The following is a 14,649-nucleotide window of genomic DNA, read 5'->3' as shown; positions in this document are numbered from 1 at the left end:
GAGAATCCAAAGAACTACCAGAAACCGCACTGGCATCATCTCTTCTGGCTTCACAATGAACAACAGAAGAGTCATTTCCCAACCAGGGATGATTGTGTCAAGCCATAACTTAGAAACACCAGTAAGAAGGCTTTGTTCAATAAAGAATATTGATGATAAGATTGAGATAGAAAATCCAAGAAGGTTGTGAGAAATAGTCATAACTGATGGAAAATTTTCAGTATCTCATCAGGCAACATGCAAATAATTGAGGAAGAAAATCCATTTACTGCACAACAATCACCAAGTCTCTTAAACAAGACCGATTCAACCAAAGCAGATAGCAATCCTACATCCACCTATCAGATTCAGTCAATGGATTAGATTGTATAGAAAATGCGAGCAGAAACGAAGTTGAAAAAAACAAGATGTTTACCTGAGTTTGCATGATATAATTTTGTGCACGGCATACATATAGTGATATGATGACTTTTCAGGCAATGTAAAGCTTCCAGATTCAAAAGTTAGCAACTTTAGGGTCTTAGACACTTCTGCAACACTTATGACAAAAGGGCTGAAAGTAGATGATACATCTGCCAGGAAAAGAGAGAGAGAGAGGAAAATATCAATAAGGGCAGAATAGCCACCACTTGTAAAAGGATCTAAAGCACTTGAATTGATGACCAAAATGTACATTTCTTATTTTTTTTCCCAAGCATAGAGAAAGGATAGAACAACCCAGCAATTTGATGATTAAAGAAGAAGCCAGCAAAAGTATAAAGAATAATAAGTTCACACAAAAATTTTTCTCATAAGCAAAAGCTGCTTTCCAACTTAACTGTTGAGAAATCTTATGTCACATTAGTATTAAATTTAACCAAGGAAGAAACACATTTGCTCTTAGAACCACTTACCAGTTACCACCAAAGGTTTCTATAGAAAATTATCATCACACCATATAAAAGTTATAAGCTCTTACAAATATCAAGGCCAAACCTTTACTACGTTGTAAAAATTGTACACAATTATCATCATGGCTTATAAAAGTTGCAGATTCTTGAAATGAACAAATAATTGTAATATCAAGTTCAAACTTATACTAAGTAGAAATTATCTTATCAAGAACAGGGTAAGAAGATGATGCAAGAGATGGGGTGAGCACGACATAACATTTTTACGTAGTTTCAGAAAATAAGCCATACTGGAAATACTATGAAATGTAATAAAACATATAGGAAGCATACAATCATCAATTATCTATAGCACTTTCCAAATGGAATGAATATTCCCAATATTTGAATAAGTTCTTTCCAATAGTAGAAAAAACATCTCATAAAAATTAGTAACTACTAGAGACAAGCTCTAACACAGTTCCAACTATAGGACCTTGAGATTATTTTCCTTACCTTGGTAAAATAGTAACCATGCTCAAACTTCATCTAGGTTTCTGTCGAATGCACCAGTACTAAACATAGCTGCTCATGCCAGACTATATGATAGATCCATAACATCATCAATTGGTGAAAAAACAAACAAGTTAATAAATGGTTGTAGATGCTTGTACACCATTGGAGGGGCTCTGATGGGAATACCACCGCTTGGAGGGAATCCAATGTATTCAATTACCAAAGACAAAGACAACATTGTAGATTGTTTGGTATGGCTAACGGATTGCTGAGGAGATCTATGAAAAACTCAAATGATCCCACCAACACGGTAGGCAATGCCCACTGAAAAAAAAAAATAAATAAATAAATAAAAAACCCTTGTCAGAGATAATTAGAGAATATAGTTTTCTAATTAACTGAAGAGTTCAAACAAAGCAATTTCAGCCCTTGATGAATTCCCCCTAACACCCATTTATTTTCTACCAGGCTACTCATGAATGATATACATAACTAATAAAGGATATACATTTGGTGCCGCAGGGTGAGGCTTAATTTCTGCTATAGACATAATGGCCGAGATGATAGTGAATTGAAAACAGTAAAATAAAATAAAAATTCCTAACGAAAATAAGCTAGCAAAACATTCCAAAGTCTAAACTATGTAAAGATAATATGACGCCAACCATCCAAAGGTGACGACTACACTAAATTAAAAACACCAATCAGAAAGTTTTCTTTTTTGTTTGACCAGAGCAACAAGATACAAAGAAATTGAACTTAGAATATGAATTTTTAGTGCATCAAGTAGCTTAAATTGAAAACATCTCTACATCCTTTGGTGTTTTAAAAGGCTCAGAGAATTGGTCAAAGAATTAAACCCCAAATTTCTGCAATAACACTCATAAGATCCTTGCCATTGTCATTTGTCAATCTCATCTGTAGCAAGCGAACCAATATCTCTTTTTCTGTCTTCAAGTGGAACAAAGTTTGTATCAAAAATTATCCCACTCAAAATGATATCCATGTCATTGTTCTTATTATTCAATTTCATGTCATATTATTTCTGCTATGTTCAGGAAATGTTTCCAAATCCGCTGTTCTTTTCAAACATGACTCACAAGTTTTGGGGTGGTGAGTCAAAGAAGAATCAGGGATCAGTAAAACTTGGGGGATCTGGGATCAAAGTTCGGACTTCATTCTGAATTTCATGCTTGAGAGCTGCCCAACCCTACATCATTTGATTGCTAGAATAAGAACTATGATTCAAAGCACCAATGAAGGAGTCCATCAACTTCAATACCTCCAAAAGAAGCCTAAGATTACCATGCTTTTACAAGAAAATCAGAGTGAAGCAACACCTTATTAATTACAGATCAGCTGAAAGGACGAGGACACAAGTATGCCATGATACTCTGCACATCCTCGCTATTAAACAAAACGGGATCATGAGACTGAGAATCACGGAAACCAAAAGTTCAAAGACCTAGGGGCACCAAGGACTCTTCCACAAGAACCCTATCCTGTAATATGGACAAAACATAAATAAAAGTTTCATCATCATCATCATCATTCCCAAGTCCAAGAATGACACCAAAATACATTTCCTTCTGCTGCAGCAGCCACCTCAAAAATAACAGTGCAAAGCCAGCAAATGCCTTCCTCAACAAATGCTCACCCTCTTCTCCTTTTGGTTCTATGTATATTCAGTAAGCTTAGAGAATGCCTTAGACTTGAAATCAAATTTCTTTGTGACCTAAGAGGCCAATCTTGAATGACTCTAAACAATCAAAGCCATTAGTAAAAGAGCATCTTTTTGGCACTTCACTTCTTTACTATCTAGTTCCTTCTGAACATCTACCATGTATTCTTCAATAAGCAATCCTGCAAACTTGTTGAGATCCTTACTAATAGCTTTTCTCTCCCCATCCTTGGGATTATATACCCCATCAATGACAATATGTAAGAAAATCAAGGTTTCCCTCACCGAAAATTCCAAGCATCTAGAAGCTCCAAGCACTTAAAAGAAGTGCAAAGATATAAATGAAGCAATTCTCTTTCAAAATTACCTTTTAGCAACTTAATGAAGTCCTTTACACCATCAGAGCATAACTTAATTTCAATAGAATTAATCTTGTGCAATATTTCATTAAGTTTAGCTTCATGGGTCACTTTAATTTCAAACCTTGGAATTTCTCCTCCTTTAACCTCACCACCATCATCATCTACCATAACTGCAATTGAAATATAGACCAAATTATTACCATTTCATGACACTACAATAACAAAAATCCTTCTTTTTTTTTTTCATATATTTTTTCTTCATTATATAATCATACATAGATAAATTAATCCTTACTTTCTATTTAGAAACAAAGATATTTAAAAGCTACAAACATGGAATTACTTTACCTTCCACTCAGCTGAGCCTAATAAGCATATCTTGGCTTGATAGTAGGTGAGTCTTTCATTGTTTTTATTCAATTTCAGAAAGAGAAAATTTTAATTAACTAAACAAATAAACTGACTTGACCCAGTTTCTTTTCTTGTGCTATATATATTTTCTGAGCAACCAAACAGGAATAACCAAATTTAAAATTCTAGAAGGGGTATGATTTGAATGTGCACCTTGATTTTCTGAGGCTGAGCTTGGTTCCTCCATTGAAGATTTTAGTTTGAAGACGTAGGAGATTGGCGGGAGGGACACTGGGTTTTGGGTTTGAAAATTCTGCAGAAGACTTGGATGAGTACCTGTTTGGATGCAAGGGGATTCATAACCTTTTTGAGAATAGATTTGTCCTTTGCTTTACGTAGAACTGTTTGGGGCTATTTTATGAATTCTTCTTTCTAACGCAAATCGGTTGAGACCCAACAAAAATATTGGAATACTTGTGAACCTCAATCGACACGCTTTGAGACCCAACAAAAATATTGGAATACTTGTCCAAGAAAGCTAAAATTCTGATTTTGATAGAAAACCCTGACCCAACGTTTATAAGTAAAACGCGAACCAAAGGTATAAGTAACACTTTGACCCAATGATTATAATTGAATCACGAACCAAAAGTATAAAATTTGAACACCACAAGGAAGAATCCCTGATAAGTTCACAGTCTCTGAAAGGGTTCTGATCAGTTAGATGAATTATGTACCTAAAGTATGGTTCATATAATTAGTTTCAACCTTTGACAATTGATGTTAAATATGCCTATATATAAAAATAAAAAAGAAAGAAAAAATAAAAAAGATAACTGGTAAAGACAGAATAAGAACATGCTTTAGGCACTCGTCACCATGTGTAAATCAAATATAATGGTCAGCGAAATTAAAAATAGCTAGTGTTGTATTCGAGACTAAACAAAATGTAAGAAAAAAAAAAACCTCATATAATTCTTTATTCTTATATAATAACGTAATAGTAACTCATATAACTACATTTCCAATCATTTTATTTTTATTTTAAATAAATAAAGAAAATTTATACTTTATTTATTCTTATGCTTTTCCATACTCTATCATCCAAAATAATTATTTTTCTCTTATTCTTTTTTAAAGTAAACAATAGCAGTTACTTTATTTATTTTTTTAAATGGGTGTATAATTATCTATTATATAAAAGCTAAGCATGGAGGGGATTCTTCCGGCCACAAATTTCATAATTAGTAGGATAATAAGTTGTGATTGGTAATTTGGTATATTATAAAAGTGACATTAGTGATAGTCCTATACAAAAATAAATAAATAAATAAAAGTGTGTAAATCAAATATAATTGCCAGTAAGATTAAAAATAGTTAACGTAGAATTTGAATTGAGACTAAACAAAATGAAGGAAAAAAACAGAAAAATGCCAGACTAAACAAATCATTTCCTATCATTTAATTTTTATTTCAAAATAAATGGAGAAAATTTATTCTTTATTTATTTTTTTGCTTTTCCATTCACTCTATCATTCAAAAAAAAAAAAAAAAAACAATAGCAGTTTTTTTTATTGTTTTGTTAAAATGGGTTTATCACTATCTATATTCCAAAAGCTAAGCATGACGGGAATTCATCCAGCCACAAATTCTATAAATAGTGAGGTAACAAGCTATGATTTATTTGCAATAAAATTGACATTAATATATAAAAATAATGATACACTAATCATAATTTGTCACCTTAATCATTATGGAAAAAAAAAGTGTATGGAGCATTATTATTTTAAAAGGTGTAAAAAGTTTATGATCTTAATAATCTGATAATTGTACTTTCATCTACAACCAGCAATAGATTCAAGCCTAAGAACAAACAACATCTATATAAACCATTCATTCGGTGTTGTAAATAAAATTTTGCGGGTCTTTGTGATCAACCGCAGAAGGAATACCCATATCTTTCAAGTCAAGTCTTGACCAAATAAACATCATCCAAAATTATCAAAATCTTCTTCTGTTGAATATGCAATTGAGAAAGAAGGCATGAAGCAAAGCAATATAGAGACAAAGAAAGAAGAACGGCACAAATGCAGTGATGATCAAAACAACAGAGTCTACAAGCAAAAGAAGAAAGGAAAGTTGAAAGCAAAATGACAGCACTTGACTTAAGTGATTGGCACGTGGGACAGTAAGCACGTGAGAATGATTAAGTAGTGTACAGCTGTAATATTAGAGTTAGTTAGTCTATTAAGAGTTAGTTAGATTAATTCTGTTTCCCTTTTAGCTCTGTAAACACGTATATAAGGCAGAGCCTTAGTGTAACTTAATTCAATTCATTCATTTGAATCAATTCAAGAATAGTTTTTCTCTCAAAGTAGTTTCCAGAAGTTTTCTTTAATATGGTATCAGAGCTTCAATAGTTCATCAATGGCTTCCGTCTCTAACGCTACTTCAGATTTTGAAACTCTTCCAAACACTTCTGGTACTGCGAATCATAGATCATCCAATCAAGCTCCTTCAATGGATGATGTGAATACCAATCCTTCGAGCCCTTATTTCATTCCACCATCTGATGTTGTTCTGGTTTCTCAACCGTTGATTGGTCCAGAAAATTATCTCAGTTGGTCGAGGGCTGTGTTTCTATCTCTCAGTGGCAGAAACAAATTTGGCTCTCTTGATGGTTCAATTCCTACACTTGATCTCTCCCATCCTTTGTACAATGCATGGCACAGAGCAAACACCACAATTCTTTCAAGGATGGTGAATTCCTTGAGCAAGGATCTAGCTACCAATGTCATGTACATTCACACTACAGGGGAATTGTGGATTGATATGCGTGATAGGTTTTCTCAGCCAAATGTTCCAAGATTCTTTGAAATTCAGAAAGAAATTTCGAAACTTTCATAAGGTTCCTTATCGTGAGTTCTTATTTCACTAAATTCAAGATTTTGTGGGATGAACTTGTGCATTATCAGTCTTTTTCTGCTTGTACTTGTGTTTGTACTTGTGGTTCCCAAAGAAATCAACTGTGTGCTCAGCAAAAGGATCAAGTTTTTTAATTCCTTATGGGACTTAATGATAGTTATCCCACTGTTACTAGTCAGATCTTAATCACTGAGCCACTACCTGCTTTGAACAAGGCATATTCTTTGATCTTACAAGAAGAAAAACGCAAGCAAGTTGGTCAAGCTGATTTGGTCATTGAACCAACAGCTTTATATGCTAATAACCCTAATTCAAAGGGGTTTCAAGGTCATCAAGGATGGAATCAGGTTCATCAAGGTTGGAATCAGGGTGTGCCTCATGGTAATCAAGGTGGAAAGAATGGCAATGCAAAGAAAGAAAGGCCTGTGTGCACTTACTGTGGAATTGTTGGTCATGTAGTAGATAAGTGCTACAAACTGCACGGGTACCCTCCAGGATATAAGCATAAAGGGAAGGCATTGGCTAATTAAGTTTCTAGCAGTGGCAATGGTTCATTTGGAAATTTCTTTTGCAACAATGGTGGTTTTGGGAATGTTGCTTCTCAGCCTATGCCAAATTTTCATAACCAACCTGATTAGATGCATTGAAAGTTCAAAAACGTGTACAAAACACCTTTGAACGTTTAGACCCCCAAATTACAACTTAACCAATTCAAGCAATATGTCAAACAACTAGTGTGCGGAATCTTAACACATGCTATAATACTAAATTGGTTAAAACCTATCTAAGCCATAACAAAATAAAATCCACAGCAGATAATATAAAGGCAAAGATAGAGAGGAAGGAAGATGCAAACACAAGGACAACACGCGATGTGTTATCGAAGAGGAAACCGAAGCCCTCGGCGTAAAACCTCTCCGCCGCCCTCCAAGCGGTAATCAATCCACTAGAAAATACAGTTGGGATACAAGGACAGCAATAGACCCTCCAAGCCTAATCTACCCAGTGCACCTAAGCCCTCCAAGCTTCTTGCTCCAACGAGGTTGCGCCGAACCTTTTTCTTTTCTAGCTTCCCGGATTCCGCTACTAGACCGTAGCATCAACCAATGAAGATTGGTTCCTTCCTAACTGCTTCGCAGAAATCCAAACAACTGTCTCACGGTGATGATGATAGTGAGAACCAAGTTTGGTATAATGCCTCTCAAGGATTTGACAATGGAGAGGAAGAGAGTTGAGGAATTTGTAGAGACTCTAAGGTATAGATTGTGGGTGAAACAATCTTGTTTTTTTTTAGGGTTTCTCTCTCAAAATTCTCTCTGGAAGCTCTCTTTCAATCGTGGGTAAAAGGAGTATTTATACTGGAGTGGAGAGGAATGTGAAACGTCAGGTTTTTACAAAACAGGGGTGGCTCGCGGCTTGACCAAGTCGCGAGATCCAGTCGCGAGATAACCGTATGGCCAGTTGTCCTGTTTTGTCCTGTAGTGCTCCAGCTAGCATGATTGTTCATCTTCCAGCATGCTTGGCACGTGTGCTGCTTCTGGCGGCTTGCAGCCGCGAGTCACCCGCGAGTCCCACCCGCGAGTCTCTGTTTTCTTGCACACTCTTGAGCAATCTTCACTCTATCTCACTCACTACCCTTACATCAAACCCACCTAAATACAGGGTTACTAAATTGCTGAATTACAAGCAAATTTGGCACGGAATAAAGCCAATTAGATGGTTGAATAAATTCAACCTTACATGCATTATACACCATAATTGACCATGCTACAGCCTCAATTTAGTGCAGCCCAGTCTCAATTCAGTGCACCTCAGTGTCCCATCACTCAGAGTCAATGTGAGCAGCTACTTTCCTTCCTTGCCTCTCAGTCCAATGGCTCTCAAGCTTCTCACCAAGCTGCCTCAGTTTTGTCTCCACTAAGTGGTGCTAATGCTGCTACAGGCCCTAATTCTTCCATACCTTATCTTGCCAATTTTTCAGGTAATCCCTTCTGGTTGCCTCCTAATTTTTCCCATTCCATTTTTTCTGCACATTTAGTTGATAGGCATGCTCATAAAACCAATGAATGGATCATTGACACTGGTGCTTCAGACCATATGGTTCATTTAGTGTCTTGCTTATCCTCCATTACTTCCACCATTAACACTTATGTCTACTTACCCAATGGAGAAAGAGCTTTAGTTACTCACATAGGCACAGTTCATATCTCAGATCAACTCACTCTCTATGGGGTTCTTTATGTTCCTTCCTTTACTTTTAATCTCATATCAGTCAGCCAACTCACTAAAACATATTTTTGTTGTCTTGTATTCTTTGGTTCCTTTTGCTTTATCTAGGACCTGGCCAATTGGAACATGATTGGACTGGGTAAAGCATCAAAAGGCCTTTATCTTCTACAACAAAGTCTTCCATCATCATTTGTTCTTGCTGCTTCTTCAAAGATACCTATTTCAATTCCCTCTGTCAATAATAATTCTATCAATAATGTTGATTTGTGGCATTTTCGTTTAGGGCATCCTTCTTATGCCAACTTGTCATTATTCAATCAATTTGTATTTGGTTTAAACTCTAATAAAGCAGCTTGTTGTGACATTTGCCATTTTGCCAAACAAAAGAGGTTATCTTTTCCTAATAGCAGTCATTCATTGTCTATTTGATCTTGTGCATTGTGACCTTTGGGGACCCTTTTCAGTTCCAACTATTGAAGGTTACAAATACTTTCTTATCATTGTGGATGATCACTCTAGATGTACTTGGGTTTATTTACTTAAATCTAAGTCAGAAACACAGGCTCTTATTGAACAATTTTCTAACATGGTTGAAACACAATTTGGTGCAAAAATCAAGTGTCTTAGAAGTGATAATGGCACAGAATTCTTTATGAAAGATTTTTTCAAATCAAAAGGTATTTTGCATCAATTAACTTGTGTTGAAACCCCTCAACAAAATGCAATTGTTGAGAGAAAACATCAACACATTTTAAAAGTTGCAAGGGCTTTAAGGTTCCATTCTTCCTTGCCTTTGAAAATGTGGGGTGACTACATTCTCACTGCAGTCTATCTCATCAATAGGCTACCTTCTAAACACTTACAAAATAGAACTCCTTTTGAAATGCTTTTTCAAACATCTCCTTCATATGTCCATATCAGAAACTTTGGTTGTCTATGCTTCACTTCTACTCTTTGTCAAAACAGGCACAAATTTGCACCAAGAGCAAGAAAATGTGTTTTTCTAGGATATCCCAATGGTATTAAAGGGTACAAGGTCATGGATTTGGCAACCAATTCCATTTTTGTCTCTAGAGATGTGATTTTTTATGAACACATCTTTCCTTTTGCTTCTGGTTCTTCTTCTTTCTCTGTGCACCTTCATGATTCTCCCTCTGTTGATTCAACTTCATTTGTTCTTGTTTTTCAGATTCCACTTTCTTAAATGAGAGTCCAGCTATACTCCTTGATTCTACAGATAATGTTTCTGCAGATCAGATTCCCATTTCTCCATTACCTTCCCCACTTCCACATGTCACTCCAATTGTTGTTGATTCTGAGCATGATCTTGTTCCTATGCCTGTTTCTAGGCCAAATTCCTATTTGCCTCTCAGAAAATCCACCAGATCACACAACCCTCCATCTTACCTAAAAGATTACTCTTGCAAATCTGTCACTTCCAACCCATCTAAACCTTCCACTGGCCTCCCTTATGACATTTTTTCTTGTCTCACCTATTCTAACCTTAATAAGCATTACAAGCAATTTGTCATGGCAATTGATTCCACCTCCCCGGACCCTTCTTCCTTCCAAGAGGCTGTTCAATCCCCTGATTGGAGAGCTACTATGGATAAGGAGATTGCAGCTCTAGAATTCACTAACTCCTGGTCCTTAACTACTCTCCCTCCTGGCAAGATCCCTATTGGTTGTAAATGGGTCTTTAGGACTAAGTATAAGTCCGATGGCTCTATTGAAAGGCATAAAGCTTGTTTAGTTACTAAAGGGTATACACATAGGGAAGGTCTTGACTACACTGATACCTTCTCCCTTGTAGCCAAGTCTGTTTCTGTCAGGATGGTGTGTATCTTTGGCTGCTGTGAAAGGTTGGGCTCTTCACCAAATGGATGTGAGCAATGCCTTCCTTCATGGTGATTTGGATGAAGAAGTTTACATGAGCCTTCCACCTGGTTTTCACAGCAAGGGGGAATGTGCTAATACCTCAAATTCTGGTGCCTTGGTTTGCAAACTCAACAAGAGTCTCTATGGCCTGAAACAGGCCTCTAGGCAATGGTTTGCCAAATTCTCTTCCACTTTGTTGAATTTTGGTTTTGTCCAATCCAAGGCAGATTACTCAATCTTCACATACACTAAAGGTGCTTCTTTCACTGCTTTGCTAGTGTATATAGATGACATTTTGCTCACTGGCAATGACCCTAGATGTATTATTGACTTGAAGCAATTGCTTGACACTAAGTTTGGCCTAAAAGACTTAGGCTCATTGAAGTATTTTTTTGGGTCTAGAGGTTGCTAGAAGTGAAAAGGGTATAAGTTTGAACCAAAGGAAGTATTGTTTGGAAATTTTGCAAGATACAAGCTTCTTGGGGTCTAAACCACTTAGAACTCCAATGGAACAAAATTTACATCTTTCAAAGGATGCGGGCAAGCTACTTCTAGATGCAAGTCAGTATAGAAAACTAATAGGAAGATTACTCTATCTCATTTTAACCAAACCTGACATCACTTATGCAGTGCATAGGTTGAGTCAGTTTCTAGCTGAACCAAGAGAGCCTCATATGCTGGCAGTCAATAGAGTGCTGCAATACTTGAAAGGTACTCCAGGCAGAGGATTGTTCTTCTCCAGCAACTTCACAATGCAAGTAAAAGCCTTCTACAATGCTGATTGGGCAGGCTGCCTTGACACCAGAAAGTCAATCACAGGTTACAATATGTTCCTAGGAGATTCCTTAATCTTTTGGAGGTCCAAAAAGCAAAGTACGGTCTCTAGTCCTCAGCAGAGGCAGAGTATAGATCAATGGCTACAACAACCTGTGAAATTGTGTGGGTTCTTCAATTACTAAGAGACTTAAGGGTTGATCATCCATGTAGTGCTCAGCTTTTCTGTGACAACCAGGCTGCATTGCATATAGCAACTAACCTTGTCTTCCACGAGCGAACAAAACACATAGAAGTTGACTGTCATTTGGTCAGGGACAAGATAACAGAGGGTGTGATTAAAACCTTTTATGTTCCATGTCAATTTCAAACAGTAGACATTTTCACCAAAGCTTTAGGACTTCCAACTTTTAGCAAATTGGTCAATTCTTTGGGTTTGATTGATATTTACTCCCCAAATCTAAAGACTTCAACTAGTCAAGTCAATGATTTTGTGAATCATGACTTGAGGGGGAGTGTTGAATATGCAATTGAGAAAGAAGGCATGAAGCAAAGCAATATAGAGACAAAGAAAGAAGAACGGCACAAATGTAGTGATGATCAAAACGACAGAGTCTACAAGCAAAAGAAGAAAGCAAAACGACAGCACTTGACTTAAGTGATTGGCACGTGGGACAGTAAGCACGTGAGAATGATTAAGTAGTGTACAGCTGTAATATTAGAGTTAGTTAGTCTGTTAAGAGTTAGTTAGATTAATTCTGTTTCCCTTTTAGCTCTGTAAACACGTATATAAGGCAGAGCCTTAGTGTAACTTAATTCAATTCATTCATTCTAATCAATTCAAGAATAGTTTTTCTCTCAGAGTAGTTTCCAGAAGTTTTCTTTAATATCTTCTCATCCTTCAACCATGAATAGAGACTACGTGCTCTATTGAAATAGCACTGCACAGGAAATCTCATACCTAACATGTCCGCAAGTTGATCATGAATCTGTCTCAAGTTAGGAGTCTCAGAAACAACACCCATAATGACCTGATCAAACAGTTTTGAGGCCTTGGCTTTCTTACCTACCACTTTCACCAGAGTGGTAGTCTTGCCAATTCTTTTCATACCATATATAGAGGCCAATAGCATTACACTCATCATCCTTTCAGTTGCATCAATAATCTGATCCATAGTTGATTTTGTAGACTCATAAAGCATGAATTTCAAGATGATGGTAAAAATTCTACAACTTACACTTTGTTTGGTAAGAACGCAAAAGAATTCAAGCCTTTATTTGTTCTTTGGATTCTATTAGCAAGCCTACTAGTTGTCCACCATTTAGTATTAACATTTGGGTCCAAAACATAGACCAAACACTCTCTAGCTCACAACTTTTATTAATTAGATTTGACCCATATGTCGCAACTCAGGCCTCTTATTGGATCCCACTAGTCCTAATTACAACCCAATTCTTGCTTAGTCCGTTCCACATAGAGTTCTCTTTCACGCACCTTTTGAGCAATGTCACAATAACCAAAAAAGAAAAAAAATTCATAACAAAGTTAATAATTGTTGAGTTGTCACCATTGGCGACTCACCACCTTGAAAAAAACTGTGACTAAAATTAATGTGTTTATTGGATGCCACCTTTTGTATTCTCTTCCTCTCATTCCTTGTTTCACCATTGCCAAATTGGAGTAATTAGAGATTTCTCTAACGGCGAAAAAGAATAAATCTCCCCTAATGCTAAAAGAAACAAGCCTCTCTTATAAACTATCTCAAAAAACTTTCCACTATCAAAGAGATCTTGTAAATTTTCCAAGATGTAGTCAGTGGAATGCCATGCTTTTGTAGACGTAGCTTCTTTTTTTTTTTTTTGGTACTGGGTTATGGTAGTATATATTTATTATTTACCTAAGGGCGAAGTCAGAAACTTTTGTTTAAGGAGCCAAGTTACAGTACTAATATATTTATCAAGATAATTCCCCATATATATACATACATACATACATACATACGCTTTTTTATTATATACACACACATGAATATACACTTTTTTATTTGATAAGTTATATATACACACACATCTAACCAAAAAAAAAAAAAAATTAGTATTTTCAATCAAAATTATGTTTGATGGCAATCTTTCATAAAATAAAATTCATTTTTACCATTTAATTGTGAAATTCTTAAAAAGTTCAATTTTCAGTACAAATTATCAAATTTTATACTAAGGTAAGAAAAAAAATCTTTCAATTGAATTAATGAAATTTTTAAAAATGTGAATGATCCAAAATTTAGAAGAATAAGTTATGTTCAAAACATATTTGAAACTATCTTGCTCTAACCATTATGTGGCAACTAAAGAGATATTTCATATGTAGTTTTAGTGACAATATTTTTTTATAAATCAATGATTTATTAATTGCCACATAATAAGTTGAAAACGATAGATCCAAACATGTTTGGTGCCAAAATTTATCAAAAATGTAATAGATATAAGAGCAAATTTTACAATAAAAAATAAAATTGTAAAATATAAAGTTATGTTTCTATAACTGTTAGACCAATTTTTTTTTAAGAAAATCATTGGACTAATTCAAATATTTGAGGGAGCTAATTCTTATTTTTGTAGGCTAAATTTTATATATATATATATATATATATATTAAGGAAATTTTCAAAATTTTAGACTGTATTTACCGTTCTTAGGTCCATGTTGAATGGTGTTTTTACGGTCCATGCATAACAATATTTCCCACCTGGCACGCGACCAAGAATTCTCGAAAACAACCGCATCAGCTCTCGCAAAGTTTTGCAAAATATAAAAATTAAATTATTTTACATATTTTGGTCAAAAAAACACTCACATCAGTAGGTATAAAATTGTGCATAAATACACAAGTGCTATAGTTGTAACTCTTCTATACATTATTTTAGTATTATTTCTCTCCCTTCATATTCTCTCTTCCACTTGCTATCTCTCTCTTCATCACATAAAAACATTATTTATATAAAATATAGTGTATAATAGATGAACTGATGTGAATATTTTATAAAAATGATGGTATAAAATTTAA

The 14,649-nt window shown here is 35.3% G+C and overlaps 1 long non-coding RNA gene across 1 annotated transcript; it reads right to left on the bottom strand.

Annotated features, from left to right (window-relative positions):
- Positions 1-197: 197 nt before the first annotated feature.
- On the bottom strand, positions 198-3,571 carry LOC115955177. Its single transcript, XR_004084059.1, has 4 exons — positions 3,434-3,571; positions 1,386-1,709; positions 416-572; positions 198-338 (listed from the first exon to the last, which is right to left on the bottom strand). It is a non-coding gene; the product is annotated as an uncharacterized LOC115955177 (long non-coding RNA).
- Between the last annotated feature and the right edge of the window lie 11,078 nt (positions 3,572-14,649).

Source organism: Quercus lobata, chromosome 8 (genome assembly GCF_001633185.2).
Source record: "Quercus lobata isolate SW786 chromosome 8, ValleyOak3.0 Primary Assembly, whole genome shotgun sequence".
In the NCBI taxonomy this organism is placed as follows: domain Eukaryota; kingdom Viridiplantae; phylum Streptophyta; class Magnoliopsida; order Fagales; family Fagaceae; genus Quercus; species Quercus lobata.
The sequence above is the reverse complement of the archived record's forward strand: the minus strand, read 5'-3'. Positions and strand labels throughout refer to the sequence as shown.